This window comes from Mixophyes fleayi, chromosome 1 (genome assembly GCF_038048845.1).
Source record: "Mixophyes fleayi isolate aMixFle1 chromosome 1, aMixFle1.hap1, whole genome shotgun sequence".
In the NCBI taxonomy this organism is placed as follows: Eukaryota; Metazoa; Chordata; class Amphibia; order Anura; family Limnodynastidae; genus Mixophyes; species Mixophyes fleayi.
In genome coordinates this window covers 310,377,811-310,396,546 of record NC_134402.1, presented here as the reverse complement: position 1 = coordinate 310,396,546, position 18,736 = coordinate 310,377,811, and the positions used below count along the sequence as shown (strand labels likewise).

The 18,736-nt window shown below is 38.0% G+C and overlaps 1 long non-coding RNA gene across 1 annotated transcript; it reads right to left on the bottom strand.

The window, feature by feature from the left end:
* Nucleotides 1–7,355: 7,355 nt before the first annotated feature.
* Nucleotides 7,356–15,337, bottom strand: LOC142158064 (uncharacterized). Its single transcript, XR_012692721.1, has 2 exons — nt 13,286–15,337; nt 7,356–8,954 (listed from the first exon to the last, which is right to left on the bottom strand). It is a non-coding gene; the product is annotated as an uncharacterized LOC142158064 (long non-coding RNA).
* Nucleotides 15,338–18,736: the final 3,399 nt, after the last annotated feature.

The following is an 18,736-nucleotide window of genomic DNA, read 5'->3' as shown; positions in this document are numbered from 1 at the left end:
AACATGGATTTGTGAGGAATAGGTCATGTCAAACTAATCTAATTAGTTTCTACGAGCAAGTTAGTGGGAACTTAGACCAGGGCAGGACAGTAGATGTGGTCTACTTAGATTTTGCAAAGGCCTTTGATACAGTGCCACACAAGAGGTTAGTTTACAAAATAAGGGAACTGGGTCTAGGAATCAAAATTTGTACTTGGATCGAAAACTGGTTAGAGAATAGGGAACAGAGAGTTGTGATAAATGGAACATTTTCTAATTGGTCAAAGGTCTTAAGTGGAGTACCTCAAGGTTCCGTGCTGGGACCACTCCTTTTTAATATATTTATTAATGACCTTGGTGATGGTTTAGAGAGTAAAGTTTCTATTTTTGCAGATGACACTAAACTCTGTAAGGTAATAAAATCAGAGCAAGATGTAGCTTCTCTACAGAGGGACTTAAATAAACTGGAGGATGGGGCGGCCAAATGGAATATGAGGTTTAACACAGATAAATGTAAGGTTATGCATTCAGGGATCAAAAACAAGAACGCAATCTATAAATTAAATGGAATTAATTTAGGAGAATCTATAATGGAAAAGGATTTGGGAGTGCTCGTATATATATATACATAGAGAACTTAGTTATTTATAAGGGTTAACACGCTATATTAACATGGCCGCACACACATGCTCTATTAAAATACTGAGCCCCCACACATGCTCTATTAAACTACTGCGCCCACACACACGCTATATTAACATGGCCGCACACACACGCTATATTAACATGGCCACACACACACGCTATATTAACATGGCCGCACACACACGCTATATTAACATGGCCACACACACACACGCTATATTAACATGGCCGCACACACATGCTCTTGTAAAATACTGAGCCCCCACACACGCTCTATTAAACTACTGCGCCCACACACACGCTATATTAACATGGCCGCACACACACGCTATATTAACATGGCCGCACACACGCATTATTAACATGGCCTCACACACACGCTATTTTAACATGGCCTCACACACACGCTATATTAACATGGCCGCACACACACGCTATATTAACATGGCCACACACACACGCTATATTAACATGGCCGCACACACATGCTCTATTAAAATACTGAGCCCCCAACAAACTCTCTATTAAACTACTGCGCCAACACACACGCTATATTAACATGGCCGCACACACACGCTATATTAACATGGCCGCACACATGCATTATTAACATGGCCGCACACACCTGCTATATTAACATGGCCACACACACATGCTATATTAACATGGCCTCACACACATGCTCTATTAAAATACTGAGCCCCCAACAAACTCTCTATTAAACTACTGCGCCCACACACACGCTATATTAACATGGCCGCACACACACGCTATATTAACATGGCCGCACACACACGCTATATTAATATGGCCGCACACACATGATAATATTAACATGGCCACACACACACGCTATATTAACATGGCCGCACACACATGCTCTATTAAAATACTGAGCCCCCAACAAACTCTCTATTAAACTACTGCGCCCACACACACGCTATATTAACATGGCCGCACACACACGCTATATTAACATGGCCGCACACACACGCTATATTAATATGGCCGCACACACATGATAATATTAACATGGCCACACACACACGCTATATTAACATGGCTGCACACACATGCTCTATTAAAATACTGAGCCCCCAACAAACTCTCTATTAATCTACTGCGCCCACACACACGCTATATTAACATGGCCGCACACACACGCTATATTAACATGGCCACACACACATGCTATATTAACATGGCCTCACACACATGCTCTATTAAAATACTGAGCCCCCACACACGCTCTATTAAACTACTGCGCCCACACACACGCTATATTAACATGGCCGCACACACACGCTATATTAACATGGCCGCACACACACGCTATATTAACATGGCCGCACACACATGATAATATTAACATGGCCGCACACACACGCTATATTAACATGGCCGCACACACATGATGATATTAACATGGCCGCACACACACGCTATATTAACATGGCCGCACACACACGCTATATTACCATGGCCCTGGTTCCCAACAAAAACAAAACAGGCTCTCCTCCTCAGAGACTCCAAATTCCAGAACAGCTCCTTCCAACTGCCTTAGGGTTCAAAGGTCATCAGTTCAGTTTTAAACCCCTCCCCTTTTATTTCTATGTATCATCTAACAGTATTGTCCGGCTCTTATATCACCACTGTATATGTGAAAGCATCAAAAGTCACTCAAAAATGTATATGAGCAGTGGCAACACACATTTGTTTCTTTAATATACACACATATATTTACATATAGATACACCCCAGGGTACTCAAGTATTAGGGTATCACAATAGCACATATAAACAATATTTATACAGTTCTAGAAAAATAGGTAGCCCTATTGATAAAAAGTAAAACTGGTCACAGAGCATAACTGCAAAACAAAAAAATGAGAGATGGCTTAATAACCAAAAAATATATATATGCGGAAAATTTCCAGTAGCCAAAAAAACAGCAGTATTAAAATTCTCCAAGTAGCTTATCCATAGACTAGCACAGGAGTGTGGGTTATAGGTGCTAGAGATCATACTCTAGTACAGACTTAATAAATATAAAATAAACCATTGTGAAGCACTTGAACTGATCATCTTGCTTGTGTGGCATTAGACTATGATGTTATAGAAGCAACACATTTCCAAAAAGAAGCCGCCCTGCCAGATAAGAAGCAAAGGGCAGGGCAGTGCAGTGGGGTTGGACAACATTCTGGACGCACCCAGGCGGGTTTCCTTGGATGTCCATAATGCATGCACTGTCCTGTGTATAGTCTGCCAAGAGGACTTTAAGGTTTATGCCTACTTTCTGTTCTCGGTAGATACCTTCAAAATGTAGTGTGTGTATAGGGGTGTGAATGGATAGAAAAATATTCAGAGGTGCACTGCGCAAAACTGTAAATGTCACATAAAAGTCCATCTTCCTGCCACTTTCATGCTACTCTTTTCATTAATAAAAAGGTTTCCGGTATTATTTTTTAAAACACTGATTAATTTAGCTTCATTTATGACTTTAAATACTTATGAGAGTTAGGGCACTTTAGGACATTCCTCATAGTGTGCTTAGAAAAGCACTTTTTCGTTGTGAAGAAGTGACGTGAATTATGTAGGCACAGAATGGGTCCCATTTAAAGTATAGGACAAGACCCAAAGACCGTAAATTCAAGAACTTTTGCAGAAAAGGAGATGTGTCCTTCTGCATAGCATGAAATTCTTCTGCATTTTGCCCTCTCATTCCTCTCATTTCTAAAATCTTGCTTCACAAAAGGAAATTTCCACATTGTTCTGCCAAATGAGGTACAGTGCTTCGCTTACTCTGTACTATGCTAGGAATGGTCTAACTCAGCCCAACACTTCTCTTAGTGCACATTCATCAATATTTTGGTGAAAGTTAAAATCTTCCCAGTTATAATCCTGCACTTGTACCTATTTATCCATTATCGAAATAGAATTTAAAAAATTAAACACAGATGCCTTTATTAATAATTAAAATATTGCTCTATACTTTCTCCATATGCACATCTTTTATTTGGCCAAATGTGTTTATTACTAGAGATGTGTGCAGACACCATGTTTTAGTTTTGGTTCTCAAACCATATTCGTGTTTTGGTTTGGTTTTGGCCAAAAATCTTCATGTGTGTTGGCTTTGGATTTAATTAAAAATTGTGAAAAATCATGTGAATTTGAGCTGTTTTTGTTCCTACATTACTATGTATAGATAGCATTACCATTCATTTACAGATTTTTTTCTAATGATCTCTTCACATTTGTCAAAATTTTCACCAATTTTGGCTAAAGGCTGTAGCGAGCTGGATGGCTAAAATTGCTGACAGAGCAGTGGCACAAATGGATGACAATTTAATAAAAGATACAATCCCTATGAAAAATAGTGGCAAGTTAGTGTGCAGAAAGTGTAGAATTCCACATCGCTACTACTTCTTGCTTCAGTTGGTGGCATGGCAGATAATTTTTTTGAAAGCTGCTGCATTGATCTAGATGCAGTCACTGAACGCCGAAAATGCCCGGCAATTTTATGTGCCACTGACAGTATCTCCTGCACCGACCTCTCATTTTTTACGAAATTCTGCACCACCAAGTTTATTGTGTGTGCAAAGTATGTTGAAATGCACCTAGTTATAATGCACACAGAATGTTTCGGCAATGAGGAATCCTGATAGAGTCTTAGCGGGGTGAGCCATTTTGCTATGATATTCCTGAGTTTTTCCAACGGATTGACACCAGTATGTTTCCTAGTGAAACCAGCGATACAGAGAATAGCTTGCCTGTGAATGACCTGGCATTGTGTGCTAGCGCTACTATGATGAAATCATGAGGAGGAGGATGATGAAGCTACCGGCACTGCTTCTTCTTATGGCAATATACCTACCCATTGGACTGTCATGGTCTTGTAGCCTTTTCTTTGACCAGTAACGCTTGATCACATATCAGTAGTTAAGTGCATAGTCAGCACAATGGCATTTTCCAAGGACTGAAATACTTTTTCTTTAACCTGCTGGTGCAGGTGAGGAACTGGTGTTCAGGAGAAATGGAATCGAGATTGAATTTGATAGCGTGGACACATGACCTTAACTAAGCTGCTAAACCTAATGCATTGATAGCGGAAATTGGATGCACAGCCAATGCTTACATAGCTGTTATGGCTTTAGTGATCCGCTGTGCAACAGGATGCTGACTGTCATGCTTGCAAAGGCTTGCTTCACAGACAATTGTTTAAAGCTATGCTTCTCTTCTTGATTCCCTTCTGTATAAATGTATCACCTCCAGAAGCAACAACAACTGTAGTGCGCAAGGATGTTTCTTAGGAATCATGGATTGCATTAAGGGAGTCAGTTGGAATTGGAAAATTGAATGCTGGACTACGTACTAATAATGTTAAAGTGTTAACAGTGAAGATTGCATGAGGTGTCTATCCATTCGGCTGATAGATGACACTGGACTGCTTGCTACTATACACAATTTTCCACCTTTTGAAAAACTAATTTCTACTAAAGCAAAAAGATAATAAAAATACAATAAAATGATCTTTAAAGTAAAAAAAAATATGTTAATATGTGCATAACTCATCTTCTGTTTCACATCAAGGGGCAATAGAAACAAGCTACAATGTAAATTAGAAAATAACTATGTTTTCATCTGTTCAGAAAGACATCATGCAATTTAATGGATGTCAGAATGCATGAAATGTTCACCAGAAGTCATGTACCCTGCGTGTACGCTGGGGATTTCATGTCCTCAATTTATATGTTTAAAGTGTATCAGACCATTAATCTATAAGTTATAAATGAATTAACCTTACAATATCAATGCAGGATAACAATGTGTCTTAGACCTATGATGGGTAGTTAGTATGTAAGTTTCTGCATCACTGAGGTGTCCACTATCCGTGTGAGATAGATGAATTATTGCAATCTTAGGTATCTCTGTTATTGAACTCAGATACCCCCACAGAGTTACAAGAGTGTAGGCTAGCATCATAGCATGGCACAATCTATGATGAACAGCTAGTTTATTATAACTATTTCCAATTCATTGACTCACTACTATATGAGTGCCGGATTAGAATGCGCTTTAGGTCACCAAGGGGTAATCAATCTGGAACTTTCTGTATTATTTAGCGATTTGCTATCCATGTGTGATAGACCATTTTCTTATCTTAGGTATCTCTAATATTTACTCAGTTACTCACACTGAGTTACAACATTGCAGGATAACATTCGAATGTGGCACAGTCTGTAAGTCTAAGCTAGTTTATTATAACCATCTATAATTCAATGACTTGCTACTTATGAGAAACTCATATGAAAGGAAAAAAAAAACAAGAGTTGAAACTTTAAGCCCTCCGGTCTCAAAGGGTTGCCAGAAGTAATTAAAATAAACTTTATTAGGTAATGTTAAAATATTAGATATCAACCAGAAGAAGGTATTTGAATATATTTAAAAATTAAAGTGTTGAAATAAGAAGAAGAGTGATAAAATAACAAGATGAACCCTGTGGTGGGACTGATCGTAAATATTATGTGCCCCAAATATTGGACCTCACATAGCTTAGACCAGTTAGAATGTTTTCATTATAAAGTTACTGCATGGTATTGTAACATCTTATGACTGTGTTCTGAGGCTCTTATTTGCATTAAAGGATAAATAAATACCTTCCAAAATTAATGCAAACAATATATATAGCAGTCCTCTCTATATTATTGTATTATCTGTTTGCTAGTTCTTTATTTATCTTTCTGTAATCCTTTAACGTGAGCAGTATGGGCATCCCCATATTCTTTATTTATCTTTCTGTACTCCTTGTGCATAATTTATGAACTAAAGACTACATATTGTAATGCACCATTTGGATAAATATTATAATAATGAGATTATTCCACTGGTGGGATTCAAATAAATTAACAAACGGTTCTCTGCCCCGATGACCGTTTTAAGTGTACAAAAATGTGTTTTGCCACTTAAAACACTGTGCCATGCCGCTTTTGCCCCTCAAAACACTGTGCCATGTTGCCTTTGTTGCCCCTCAAACACTCTGCCATGCTGACTTTGCTGCCATTCAAAACACTATGCCATGTTGCCTTTGCTGCTCCCCTTCACACTCTGCCATGCTGCCTTTACTGCCCCTTCACACTCTGCCATGCTGCCTTTACTGCCCCCTTCACACTCTGCCATGCTGCCTTTACTGCCCCCTTCACACTCTGCCATGCTGCCTTTGCTGCCCCCTTTCACACTCTGCAATGTTGCCTTTGCTCCCTCTTGCTTCCATTCCTTCACTTACCCTATTTCTCTTCTCTTTTCTTTTCTTCTCTTCTGTCTTCTTGCTTGCCGCTGCCTCCTGTCTGCGCCGCTCCTCACTGAATGTCGGGCATGACGTCATCACGTCACGCCCGACATCCAGTGAGGATGGAACAGAGAGGAGTAGTGCCGACGCCGTGAACAGGTGAGGTTTTTTTTTTTCAAAGAGCCTGCTCCCCCCACCAACGAAATGGGTGGACTCAGCCTGTAGTCACCGGTTTGCTGAACTGAGCCTAAAATTAGGTATTGGTTCTGGCAAACCGATGAGAACCGGCTGAATCCCACCACTGGATTATTCCCATCGTACGGTTTTTAACTGACTACTGTTGGGGTATCGGGGTTCACCGATACTTCTATCAAGCACCTTCAATGTCAGTCAGATCTTTTTTTGTTTTCAGTCGACTGGTGAACAGAAAATACTCAACACCTGTATGATATAATGCTGAGCAGCTTTATTCTGTTCCAATTTGAGACCACTTCAGCGCTTATTTTTATACATGTAAGTCTAGGGGTATAGATTCTGAACAACCAATTATAAGACATTAAAATAATGAGAGAAAATCAATTAACAATATATATATTTCAGTTTTACATCAAAGATCAAACAACTCTTTCTTCTTTGTGTGTTATCTCTTTCCAGGCTTTTTGCCAATATCCTTGTGCTGCCCCCATCTTTGAGTCCTTGGGTTTTATCTTATCAAGAACTTTACTACATGTTCTTGGAATGTTTTCGTTGATGGGAACATGGCGCTGCGTGGCCAACCTTGAATAATTTGTCTTTTTAAACTGAAAATAATATCTGCTTAATTTCCCTTAAAGTCATAGCATCACATATTAGCATCTAAAGCTTAGCACATGATAGATATTAAATCAATAATCATACAATTGCACTCTAACATTCCCCTCTTTGATTAAATATCAACTATTAACCTCTACCTATCAGTCATGGCGATACTCAGCAGAAGACAGTTAGTACCTACATTTAAACATATGGTATCATAAGGACCCCATATGATTAGAACAAGAATTCATTAAGCACATATCTCTGGTACTTTATCACCATAACTTTTCTTTCCCTACTTAATGTTTTATCTCGGTGCATAGAGGGGAATACTTTGCTGATATCTATTCAAAAGCTTTCTTGTATTACATGTTAAGTAGCAGTTGCATATAATCATTATAGTTAGTACAAGAAGAATTAGTATCAATGGATGAATCAAAATATTCATTGCTTTCTATATGGAATAAGATTCATTAACAAATATGTCCCACTAATGAATAGGACATCAATTTTTTTTCTGGTTTCTCGATGGTCACTGTCAATCTCTTGTTGCAGACTGTGCAGGTTTTTGGTTTGATTGTTGACCATTGCTGATAATGTTCACTGTTTGTCTCAGACATTAAACTTGTAGAAATTTCTGTGATCATTACTGGTTCTGGAAGCTCATTATTTTTCCTGCAGGAACAACAATCAAGTGTCAGTAATTTCTTAATCAGCCATATAACAATTTTCTCTACCACATATACAATGAGCTGGATTGCCAAACCCTTTGCTATTAATGGCAATATTTCCAATATTCAAAATGAATCATTGCTGACAACTTTGGCAATGAGGTTAAGTATTTACAAAGGCATTTTAAAAGTTTATTCTCCTATGAGTGCAAATTGTTGAGCACTCCTTCCCATCTGTTTCTCACAGTGACATAGGCAATTTGTCACTTATCTGTCTGTTTCACACTGGGTTAGGGAGGCATTGACCCCTACTTCAGGCAGAAATATTCTGGTAAGACATATCAATACCATAAGACAGTCATTTCTATTTATCAGAACAAGACTCCCCTGATTTGAAGACTTTGCAGTGTGATGCGTGAATCCAGGTGTCATTTCCCTGTACTTTCACTGCCATGGGAGTCATCAACAGGACTTGATAAGGACCCTTATATCTGGGTTCAAGACGTCTCCTGATGTGCTTTCTTATGACCACCCAGTCCCCAGATAGCAGTTTATGGGTACCTGTATCAAAATTAGGGTCTGGAATGGAGGAGAACATTTGACCATATATTTCAGTTAGTTGTTTCTGTAATAAAGCAACATAATTCAACAAATCACCACGTACATGCTGTAGTTGCTATGGAAAATAACAGCCTGTTCTGTGTGCTGTGCCAAACAGTATCTCATTTGGTGCTAAACCTGTGTCTCTTCATAAGTGTAGTTCTAATGTTAAACAGAACTATTGATAAATATTCTAACCAAGTCTTTTTGGTTTCTTGCATAATTTTCTGTAGTTTCAATTTAATGTCACCTGCTGGTGGCCTATAAGGAGTGTGAAAAGCTTGTGATACTCCCAAGTTCTTCATTACATGCTTCATTATCTCTTCTGTAAAGGTTGTACCTCTATCTGATTCAATAACTTCAGGTATGCCATATCTATAGATGACTTCTGAGATTAATTTCTTTGCTGTGTTTTTAGCAGTAGCTTTTCCTTCTAACACATACTCGTAGGTACCACATTTAGGAAGTTGTATATAGTCGATCTGAAGTCTCTGAAAGGGATAGAAAGCCTTTGGGGTCTTTACTCTTTGCCCTGGATTGTGTATTCCACATATCCAGCAAGCTGCCACATAGTTTGTGTCCGCACAGTTAAATCCAGGGGCAATCCAATTTTTCCATACCCTATTAGTCATTGCCTCTTTGGAATGATGTACTTGTCCATGTGCAATCTGAGTCATTACTGGGTATAAGGCTCTTGGTAGGCACCATTTATTTTCTTTTGACTATATTCCTTGCTCATCAAGCTGTACACCTTCTTTTTCCCACTTATTCTTTTCTTCCTTTGTTGCTTGTTTCTGAAAGTCTTTAAGGCTTTGTAGGTCTGGGAATTGAAATTTGTCTGTGTCACCTTCTGTTGAGTCTACAAGAAATGTAGTATTCTTTGGTTGGAGGGCTGCCTTTTTTTGCTGCCTGATCTGCAAAGTTATTTCCTCTTGCTTCTGGAGTTTGTTCTCTAGTGTGAGCTTGAACCTTTATAATTCCCACTTGTTTAGGGAGTTCCAATGCTCTAAACAGTTCATTAATCAAGTTTGCATGTTTGATGGGTTTTCCATTTGATCCTTGGAAATCTCTGCTTTTCCAAATGGGACCGAAGTCATGCGCCACTCCCCAGGCAGAACGTGAATCTGTATATACATTGGCTTTTTGTCCTTCTGCATATACACAAGCTTTAGTTAGAGCTAATAATTCTGCTTCTTGTGCTGATGCTCCATTAGACAGTGTTCCTGAGTCAAGCACCTCTTCCTCAGTTGTGATGGCATAACCTGTATATGGAACTCCATCCACATAGTATCTAGATCCATCTACATAAAGAGTTAGGGTTGCAACTGAAAGTGGTGTGTCAGTAACATTATGCAAAGCTCAAGTTTCTAATTTCATAAGTTCCAAACAATCATGTGAAAATTTTTGTGTGTGTATTTCTTCAGTTTCTTCTTCAGACACTTCACTCAGGTCCTCATATCCCCTGTCTGATGATTCATCTTCTTTGCGACTCCCCTTACTCCCCTCTTCTGAATCATCAATGGGGAGCAGGGTTGCTGGATTGAGGATTGTGCATCTGGTAATTGTTACATGTGAGGCGCTGAGCAAGGCTACCTCATATTTAGTTAGTCTAGCTGCAGACAAATGTTTTGTTTTTGCTTGATTAAGAATTTCTGTGACTGCATGTGGAACTTGAGTAATAAGTGCATGGTCCAATACCATATCTGCTACCTTTTCTTTCAGTATTGCTGCTGCTACTGCTTGTATACATAATGGAGAACCTCTTATAACTGGATCGAGTTGTGCAGAATAATAGGCCAGTGGCCTTTGCTTCGTTCCATGTTTCTGTGTGAGGACTCCTAGAGCATGTCCTGACTGCTCATGGCAGAACAATGTGAAAGGCTTCAGATAGTCTGGTAGTCCAAGTGCTGGTGCAGTAGAGATAGCATGTTTCAGGGCTTGCACTGCATTCTCTATTTCAGTTATATTGAGTGGTTCTGTTCCCTGTTGTTTCCTCAAGCATTCATACAGTGGTTGCATAAGAATTGAAGCTGAAGGAATCCACTCTCTGCAATATCCGAGGAGTCCCAAAAAGGCTCTGATTTCTTTGACTGTTTTTGGTGTCTTCATGTCTCGTATAACTTTAACTCTTTCAGGTGTAAGATGTCTGGTTCCTGCAGAGATACAATGTCCTAAGAATATTACTTTTTCCTGTACTAGTTGCAACTTGCTTGGTGATATTCTGCAGTCTTGTTCGGCCAGAAAACAAAGTAATGACAGTGTTTCTGCTTTGCATTCTTCTTCAGCTTCCGCAGCCACCATGAGATCATCTACATATTGAATGAGTTGAGTAGTTGGATTGATAGGCCTCCATCCTTGGAGAATTAGTGCCATTGCTTCTGAAAATTCTGATAGGCTGGTGGCTCCTCCTTGAGAGAGTCTTGTCCAACAATATTGGTTTCCATCATGGGTGAAGGCTAGAAGGAGTTGACTATCTTCTGTGATTGGGACTGAGAAGAAAGCATTTGCCAAGTCAATTACTGAAAACCATTTTGCATTTGGCGGTATCTGATTAAGCAAAGTGTGGGGGTTGGGTACAATGGGAGTGTTGATCAGAAGTCTTTTGTTGACCTCCTTAGGTCATAAACCATCCAGTATTGCACCCCCTTGTCCGACATCTTGTTTCTTTACTGGGAATAGGGGTGTAGAATAAGGAGAGCGACATTTTCTTAACACCCCTATTTGTAGATATTCTTGTATTTGTTCTGAGATTGCTTTGGTTTGAGCTGCTGCAAGTGGGTACTGTTTAATTGAGACAGGATGTGTTCCTGGCTTTAGTGTCAGTTTTACAGGACTTACTTTAGGTGTACCCACATCCTGTTTTCCTTTGGACGATAACTTGTCTGGTACTATATTCAGCCAATCTGGTAGATTAACAGTCTTATCCTTGTGACATGTGCTAATCTGCTCCAGCATGTAGATTGCTGCTGTAAGCTCTTCTTGGACTGGAGATGGGAGTTGACTTGTGAGTTTTACTCCAGTTGGGGTGTATTTGATACTGGCTTGTATCTTTGAAAGTACATCTGCTCCCAATAGATTATAGGGACAAGATGAGGAAGTGAGAAATTGTATTGGTACTTCAATTTTCTCTTCACCTACTAAAAGTGTGACTGGTTTACTTTCTGTTAGTTTTACTTATTTTCTTGCTAGGCCTATAGCAGGTAAACCAATTTCTGTTAATAGTTGTTGAGGTACCTCCTGTTTTCTTAATACAGTGCGGCTTGCTCCAGTATCAATTAGACACTCACATTCTTGACCATTAGGTAATATGATATTCACTAGGCCTTTAGTCAAGTTGTCTTTCAGAGTTTGGTTATTTGTGAGCCGGAGGTACGTTGGAGTGCCAATTTCCTATGCCAGTTGTTGGTCTGTAGCTTGTTGATTTCTTCTTTCCAGCCATTTCTTATGCTTATTGCAATCTCTTTTCATGTTTCCTCTCTGTTTGCAAAAGAAACAAACTCCTTGCTTTTTCATTTCTTCCAGAGTCATGTTTTCTTTTTCCTTTATTTATTGCTCAGGTGCACCTCTTGTGTCTGTACGAACCTTCAGTCTTGATTTTCTTGAACCACATGAACGGTTTGGGACTTGTCTTTGACTTTCCTCTGCTTCTCCTTTTCCCGGTCTTCTATACCTTCTAGGACTTGGAGCATGGATTGCATTTCCATTGTTGCTGCTTCTGGTCTTATAAGGAACAATTGTTGATGATATGTTTCAGAAAGGTCATTAAGGAATATGGTCTTAAACAGTCTGCGATGTTGGGCTTTATCTCGAGTAAAACCTTCAACTTCGTGTGCTTGAGTAGCGCTGTCACAATCTGGCAAAGCCAGTGCTGGTGCTGAAGTTGCTTTAGCTTAAAACTGGTTAAACATTTGGTTTTGCTCAGTGGAGAGTGTAAATGTCTTACTATCACCTAGAAATGCTAATGCAAAAACACAGATAATAGCTCATAAAGTCTTAAATCTTTTTCATTTCCGTACAAATATTGAATTCCCATCAATGCATTACCATACCCACGATACAAAGAAGGACTTGCAGTATATTACTATTATAGCACAGTAAATAAGGGCAGTGAATGCGTTTACAACACTGATTGACTCAAAATTGTTATGAGGATAAAAATAAAAACCTTTTGCTTTCTGCACATACAGAAAAACCATCTGGTTCATGCATTTGCTATGCGAATAGCACATAAACTCTAATATCTCTTTCCAAAACAAGGTAATCATTACTCAGCAGAGTCTACGGTTTTTAAATTCTTGATTAGTTTTTACTTATGTTTGTTGTAGCTGTGGATCAAAACATTGCAAACTTCTATTCATTGGTAGTTGGATAAATTCAATCTGGATTGAAAGGGTGCTTTGTAGCTGGAGAGCTTCTGTGAAGAAAAAAACTTTTGCATAGAGATTAACATTTATTCACTAGAAATTACAGTAACTGTTATTAATTCACATTGAACAGCTGCTAATACGACACTTGTTTAAAAGTTTCTCTTTGTAGCTTAACTGTGACGCTATGCGTTCCATACAATGAAAAACTGATTTCCTCAAAGGGCAGTCCCTAATCTCACAAACAGGGAATGTCAAAGTGACGAGACCTGGGCGAGTGTTCAAAGCCACTCCTTTCTCATCATCTCTTTGTAAACCAAATATTCACACATATTTCCAGATTCTGTGATTTCCATGTTTAAAGTACAAATATATATTCACAATTCTCGCTCACAGACGACATTTTATCTCGTAACATTTCTTTATGGGCATAACAAACCCTCCTGATTTCTGAGAACATTTATCAGCGCCATTTTCACACAGATAAAAACAGCTTGTAATATATATCTTCATGTAAAGCTCACTCCCACAATTCTCAACTTCATTAAAGAGAAAGCTATTTTTCTTAAATTTCAGAAACAAAATTATTTTGTTCAAATACAGAAACGGCTTGTTGGACCCCAGCCAACTTGTCCGTCCACTGAATCGTGTAATGACGGACCAAAACATTTCAACACTTGTTATGCATCTCTTTAAAAGCTTAGAATTAAGCAGGCAGGCATTATATTATTTACAAATGTACAACTTCTTTAACCTTGAAACATGTCTTTTGTAAAAAAAAGCAAAAAACAGACAAGACAGACAAACACAGATCTCCCTCACACGAAGTAAGACGGAGACAAAACTCACATACAGAGAAAGAAAAATCAGCTGATACCTTCCAGCCTACTGCTGTGGAACTACAAGTCCCAGCATTAGACTAAATACAAGTTAGCCTCAACATGTTATTATCACTCAGCACTCCGGACATATTTTATCAGCATTACATACATTGTCAGATAACAAAAAACAGAGTGCTTCTTATCTCAACACACTGAAATCTTTTACACAGAATAAGGGAGGGGCACATCTCACTCATTCAGCTGCGCAGGATCAAACATACATTTAGCATATCCACACATTGACCTGATCTTCATAGCCAAGCCTTTTTATCCATTCTTTATTATTCAAATAAAACCCATACCATTTCTCTAAGTCTAATGTCCCTTCTGGGGGAAATCCTGCTCTCTTGAGTACTTTATGAATTCTTTTAAGAGCTTTACTACCTTCTCTCTTTTTCATTATATCCATAGGCTTGCCTATAGTAGGCATCTTACTGTTCTGTGCCCCCATTTACTGGGTTACTGGTCACAGTACTGTCAGTATCTGGGATACAATGTCTTATAAGTGGAATAAGGTAATACAATTTTCCCCTTTGTACAGACTATAAGTATCTTTAATCCTTTACCTCCTAGTCTGCCATAGGAACACCAGATGTGAGTTTTATCGGCTGTAGATTAAAAGGCTGGCACTTATGGCTGATCCGATTCTTCCCCTCAAGTCAGTGTATGGACATATAGGTTTATAATCTGGTAACATATGATTTTGTGGCCAGTATGTAGTATTTCTTCATTCAAATGCACCCGAACGTAAAATATAGTTCTTTTTCATTACTTACAAAACCGTAATATGCATTTGTAGTTGTAACACACTCTAGTCTAGGTCCCTTGCAACCTGAATATTTTCTCAGAACAATGCAGCAGGTACAATTCTTACATACACCTCTCTTATTATCTTCTAACTAAAATTGTCTACATCCATCATAATCTACAGTATCCATACATTTATCATTTCATTATCCTTTCCTCTGACTGTACATTGGGTTCATAGAATACCCTCTAATCACCTCAACTGACTTTCCTTAGACATACAAAGAAATACTGAACAGAGTAAGAAGGTAGAAATCTACACTTTTCTTACTCACCGGATTTAGTTCAGCAGTTCTCTGGACATCAGTGGAGTTTGGCGTCAGGTGTGGAGATATTGGAGCATCCCGGATCTAGACCCCAGAAATGTTGGGGTATCGGGGTTCACCGATACTTCTATCAAGCACCTTCAATGTCAGTCAGATCTTTCTTTGTTTTCAGTCGACTGGTGAACAGAAAATACTCAACACCTGTATGATATAATGCTGAGCAGCTTTATTCTGTTCCAATTTGAGACCACTTCAGCGCTTATTTTTATACATGTAAGTCTAGGGGTATAGATTCTGAACAACCAATTATAAGACATTAAAATAATGAGAGAAAATCAATTAACAATATATATATTTCAGTTTTACATCAAAGATCAAACAACTCTTTCTTCTTTGTGTGTTATCTCTTTCCAGGCTTTTTGCCAATATCCTTGTGCTGCCCCCATCTTTGAGTCCTTGGGTTTTATCTTATCAAGAACTTTACTACATGTTCTTGGAATGTTTTCGTTGATGGGAACATGGCGCTGCGGGGCCAACCTTGAATAATTTGTCTTTTTAAACTGAAAATAATATCTGCTTAATTTCCCTTAAAGTCATAGCATCACATATTAGCATCTAAAGCTTAGCACATGATAGATATTAAATCAATAATCATACAATTGCACTCTAACACTACACTTTACATATTTTAATAAATTCGCTGAAACACTATCTTCATTGAAAGAATACAAGTCTATATTTTAATAAAGATAAATAAAATTGTGTTGTTTTAAATTATTATAAATCATATGTAATAAAACTTAGACTGTTTAGTGTTTTTGCACTACAAAATAACATTTGTTCTCCATTCTGTCCTTACCAATTTCATTTCACCATTAATTATAGTGAATTGAATATACAGTTCAGTTCAAATAATTTCCAGACACAGTAAAAGGAGATACACTTTAAATATATGTAAATCCACAGGATGTTGGAATACTTTAATCAAGAATATGATTCTGGTTACTTTTGGCTGCAATGTGAACCCTGGCTAGATCTATTATGCAAATCAGTGATCTGACTTTACCTATATAAAAATAGTAAATTGTCCCCATCACAGCAATAGCAATATCTACTAAATCTGTTACCATGGACATAGCTGTGTTTTTTTTAGTAATATTGCCTTTAAGTAAGAGTTAAATGAAATATTATCTGAACTGTTATTTTATATTTGTTTATTGGAATTGTTGGTAACTTCTCTCTATTTTTCAGGTGTCCTCTCTCAGACATTACAGGAGTCAGATATAGGGCTTGTGAGACCCTCACAACAATTGAAAATAACATGTACAGTCTCTGGATTTGAGTTAACAAGCTATGGAGTGCAATGGGTGAGACAATCCCCTGGACGAGGACTTGAATGGATTGGGGGTATATGGAGTGGTGGGAGCGTATATCTTGCTGATTCACTCAAGAACAGAGTTTCAGTCACAAGAGATGTTTCAAAGAAACAAGTTTATCTGCAAATGAACAGTATGGAAGCAAAAGACACAGGACTGTATTATTGTGCGAGATACACAGAAACAGAAAGTAGTGGAAAGCTCAAACAATATCCCATCTCATGTTTGTGTACAAGGGAACAAAACCACAAGAGCATTGCTGTGTTAAACCATTCAAGCCTGTAAGTGAAGTCAACAATGCTAGACAGGAAATGTGTGCAACCACCACCCCATGAAGATATTTAATGGCAAACATATATATCATTTAAACATTAGAGCCATTGTACAACCATATTAGAACTGTACAGTATAAGTAAAAATGTTCCAAGCATGTTTGTGACTGTGTCCCTGCTTCTCCCTTCCCACAGTACATGCTGCGGCAAATATGTTACATGTATATTAGACACGTTCTGGTGCCTTCTAAATTTGAATGTACAAGCATAGTGTAATAATGTAAAATGTATGGGTGTAATAGAAATGTCCCACTTACCTGTTGGTCTAGCAAGGTAAGCTGCTGTGATCAATTTTCATCCATGAATCATTTTATTGAACCCCGCTGTTAATCCAAGCGTGGCCTGAGCTACCCTGTTCTGTGTTTAAATTGTGTATCATGGGGGAAGCTCATTGTGAAAAACATATATACATCATTTGCAGTTTGGTACTTTATTGTTAAAAAAAATATGAATTTTACATGTACATTGTGTTTACACAAATCATACAGTTTATGATTGCGTTGCACAACTGTAGACAGTTCCTGATGGGACTAAAAGTACAACTGAGTTAGCAACTTATATAAGCCTGCCCATTCTTCTGTACCACTTCTCCAGGCATAAAGAATTATAAGTCAAAGATAAGCAAAAAACTTTATACAGAAATATGCATACTTTTTTTGTGCCCATGCGCAGTATGAAAAAAAACACACAGACAAATACAATTCAGCACTCAGTATATAGATGTATACTATATACAGTATAAACTATTCATAATTTATCATTGGTATAAAAGCCCATAATATTATAATTTGTTTACAGTAGATCATTTATTTAAATATAGTTATCAGTGTATAGATGTACTGTACATACAGTAGTGTTCTAATTAGAGATGTGCGCTGACCCTCGTCTTGCGGTTTCAAAATCTGTGTAGATTCTAACCTAACTATGTGTTTCAGCTTTGCTACCAGTTTTGTCTAACAAATGCGAAAGGTTTTGGATTTGGATCTGGATTTAATTGAATATTGTGAAAAATAGGTAAAATAATGTCACTTTGAGCTGTCTTTGCTCCTATATTTCTAATTATAGTATTGACATTCATTTCCAGTTATAACAGTCTATTCTCTAATGATCTCTTCACAACAGTCCCAATTTTCACCAATTTTGGCCAAAGTCTGCAGCGATCTGGCTGGCTAAAATTAGTGACAGAACAGTGGCACAAATATATCGCACAAATATATAGCAGTTTAATAAAAGACATAAGCCCTAGATTAGGGGACACAATAGATGATCTGACAGCGTGGCAAAAATGCACTTTAGAGATCATAAATACCTTCATTAAAAGGAGATTACGTTTATGATACCTCTTTATTCTCTGATCTGCTTCATAATCAAGAAAGTAACAGAGCATCCCGCATAGACAATTATGCTATGGAAACAGGCAGCATTCATTGGATGGACAGTGGTAGAATTAATACAGTTAATTAATACAGTTAATTCAGACATTGATAAAACTAAATAGAATAAGGTGGCCTGCACCTTCATCTATTTATTTACTATGCCCTTGTCGTTGGGTAGAGTATTCACCGGGAGCTAAGGGTAGAGCTTTCAAACACCTTGTTTAACTATTTTTACCAAAGTGCTTTTCATGGTATGAGTAAGGTAGATCTGGCTGAAAAGCTCTTCCAAGCTAACTGTCCCTGCATTTTCTCCCAAATTAAATTGGACCTTACTATGTGGTCATATCACTATATTCCCT